The sequence below is a fragment of the Bison bison genome, unplaced genomic scaffold (assembly GCF_000754665.1).
Source record: "Bison bison bison isolate TAMUID 2011002044 unplaced genomic scaffold, Bison_UMD1.0 scf7180017864518, whole genome shotgun sequence".
Classification (NCBI taxonomy): domain Eukaryota; kingdom Metazoa; phylum Chordata; class Mammalia; order Artiodactyla; family Bovidae; genus Bison; species Bison bison.
The window spans coordinates 6255614-6258764 of record NW_011495071.1 but is presented as its reverse complement, the minus strand read 5'-3'; the positions used below and the strand labels follow the sequence as shown (position 1 = coordinate 6258764).

The following is a 3151-nucleotide window of genomic DNA, read 5'->3' as shown; positions in this document are numbered from 1 at the left end:
TAGCTTCTATGAGGAGAGCAGGACTGAATGGGGTGGATCAGCCTCTGGGGAACCTTTGGCTCCTGCCCAGCTCCCATCAGGGCCCTGTATTCCCCAGCCACCTGCCAAACTGCCTCGTCCCTGCCCCCAGCCCCATCCCCTCCAGCTGCTTACCAGGCAAGACCAGGAGCGCCAGGAAGGCAGCCACAAGGAGCAGCCGGGGCTGCATGGCACCTTGGTTCCTGCAGGGAAGGGTCCTGTGAGCCGTTCCTCAAGTCCCACCCCTTCCACCACCACCAGGCGGCCCTCCCTGGGGACATGCGGTGGCCCCTAAAGCAGGGCCTGAGCCGGGTCAAGTCGGGAGGAGAGAGGGCTGATATGGGGGAGGCTATGGGCTTTCAGACAGGGGACTGGGGGACCCAGGGCAGAGAGAGCGAGGCGGGGCATGGAGCAGGAACCCCCCAGACCAGGAATCAAGACATGTGGATTCTGGCCAGGTTTCTGCCACTAACATGCTGAGTGACTCTGAGTGACTCTCTGCCCTCTCCAGGGCTCAGGTTTTCTGTCTGGGGCACGACTGGGGTGTCTGAGTCTTCTTCTAATCCTAAACATGCAGAGTGAGCAGAAAATGGAGCCAGTGGCAATCCCAGCTCCACCACTAGGCTCTGTGTAGCCGTGGGCAAGTGACCTTCCCCTAGGGACCTCGGTCTCCCCAGAATGCCTGGGGAGAGGCACTCATCAAGCCTTAAGGCTTCCTCAGCTCTACAAGTGCTTCTCCAGGCTTCGCTGGCTGGGCTGGGCACAGAACCCCACCGGCCCCTCCCCATCCTGCTCTCCTTATCCCTCAAACCCCCAGGGAGCCTTACCTGGAGCGGCTGCTTCTTGGGATGAACTGTGTATGCAAGCAAGAGGGTTCAGACCTGTTTTATATTATCCCCAGGACACAGGGCAGCGTGAGGGCCCAGGCAGCCGGGCAAAGGTCACCTGCTGATCAATCTAGACCAGGCCCTGACAGAGGGTAGCCAGAGGCACCCAGGCCCGCTAGGAGTTGGGAAATCTCTAGAAAGCTGAGGGTGCCCACCTGGCTCTCTGCTACCCCTATGGCTTGGACCTGGGGTTACCCCATTCCTTCTGAGCAGCCTGGTTCCCCAGGGAGAGGCTGGTGAGTTGGGAGAAGGGATTGGGGACAAACCTCATCCATCCCTTTGCCCTTGGTTTCCAGGTCCTTCCCTACTTTAAGCCCTGACAATAGCTTGCAAAGTGGAGGTAATGTGAGAGGGGGATTGGCTTCTTCAGACTGGACACAACTCAGCTGGCTGGGCTAGGGTGTCTAGAGTGAAGTCACAGAAGGCATGTGGGCAGGGGCTTGTGCAGAGGTGGGACACAGTTGAGTGCTCGGAGCCCCCTCCCCAGGATCTCCGTCTCTGGGCTTCAGTCCCGAGTGCAGCTGACCCGGAAGCCTCCTTGAACTGTTTGATCCCAGAGCAGGGGGTGGTGGAGGAAGGTCAAAGGCTGCTGAGCCCCAGGCCTTTATCCTACCACCCCATCTCCTCACCTTGCCCTCTGGACCCACTGATAACATCCCCAGGGGGCAGGATCTGTGCTCCTGGTTGAGGCCCTACCCTAACTGTGCCGCTGGGCCTGAGGCCAGCACTGAGTACCTCTCGACCTCAGGCCTCAACCTCCTCAGATTAGAGGTACCAGTCCCCGTAGTGCCCTGGCTGGGCAGACAACTGGAAGCAACCAAGTTTGTGGTGTGGCCGGTCTAGTGGAGAGAGGGGCCAGACAAGCTCTAAGGAGCAGTCGGCTGTCCAGCATAGGTCTGGGTCCTTCCCAGGGTGAAGTGTCCCCTGGGCCCACACTGGGAGCTGTAGCCTGGATGGCAGGATCAGGGGGCTCTGTCTTCTGGATGTAAAGACTTCAGAGTCAAGAAAATCTCAGTTTAAATGATGCTTTTGGCACTTATTCATATGACCCAGGGCCAGAGAGCTAACATCTCAGTGCCTTGATGTTCTCCTCTGTAAAATGGGGCTAGACCTCTGATATGCCAGTATTGTAAAAGTGAAAGGGTTAGTCGGCCACTCATGTCCAACTCTTTATGACCACGTGGATTGTAAATCACCAGGCTTCTCTGTCTGTGAGATTCTCCAGGCAGAATACTGGAATGGTTGGCCATTTCCTCCTCCAGGGGACCTTCCCGACCCGAAGGTAGAATCCAGGTCTCTTGTATTCCAGGTGGATTCTTTACCAGCCGAGCCAGAGGGAAGGCCAGAATTCTTGTGAAATATACATGAAATAGGTACAAAGTCCATGAAGGGAACTGAACAAATCTCTCCTTTCTTACAAACACCTGTTCCTTCCTCAGACAGCATAGTCTAAAGTCAGGATAAGCCTCCAATGTAGAAATAGGGCTTCTGGCAGGTGGCCTTCTTCTCAAGAAGAAGGAACTAAACACACCATGTGAAACCAGAGGCCCAATAAAGTGACCTGGCCCTACCTTCAGAATTCTTTATCTGTGGCTGGAACTTGAAATTTTTCCTTAGAGATTTGTTCCTTTGACTGAGACCTGATTATCTGTAAAACTGCAAATAGATTCCTGTGAAGTAGATATTATTAACCCCATTATAGGTAGAAACCTAAGGCAGGGCAGGAGACATACCCAGGTGCTCATATTCCATCCACGGCAGAGTTGGGAGCCAGAATCCAGGTCTTCTAATACGCACACTGGACCAAACCGCAGGCAGAGATGAGACCCTTGGAGGTTTATCAGGCACTCAGAGTGCATCCGTTTCAGCCTCTCTGAGCACAGACTGTGGTGATGGGGTGGGGAGGAGAGGAAGGTGATTGGGAGGTCCTGAAGGATTTGGGGAAATCAGATTGATTATATTCTTTGCAGCCAAAGATGGAGAAGCTCTATACAGTCAACAAAAACAAGACCAGGAGCTGACTGTGGCTCAGATCATGAACTCCTTATTGCCAAATTCAGACTTAAATTGAAGAAAGTAGGAAAACTACTAGACCATTCAGGTATGACCTAAATCAAATCCCTTATGATTATACAGTAGAAGTGAGAAATAGATTTAAGGGCCTAGATCTGATAGATAGAGTGCCTGATGAACTATGGAATGAGGTTCGTGACACTGTACAGGAGCAGGGATCAAGACCATGCCCA

The 3151-nt window shown here is 53.8% G+C and overlaps 2 protein-coding genes across 4 annotated transcripts in view; both read left to right on the top strand.

Annotated features, from left to right (window-relative positions):
- APOA1 (apolipoprotein A-I) overlaps nt 1-3151 on the top strand; it is a 15022-nt gene that overhangs the window by 5926 nt on the left and 5945 nt on the right. The window lies entirely within an intron of this gene.
- Nucleotides 1053-3151, top strand: part of APOA4 (apolipoprotein A-IV) — a 21460-nt gene continuing 19361 nt past the window's right edge. Inside the window, exon 1 of one of the 3 annotated variants that reach the window (XM_010830380.1) lies at nt 1053-1141. The gene's annotated coding sequence lies outside the window, so the exon portion shown is untranslated. The remainder of the gene's footprint in view (nt 1142-3151) is intronic. The other 2 variants (XM_010830381.1, XM_010830382.1) reach the window with 2 other exon arrangements.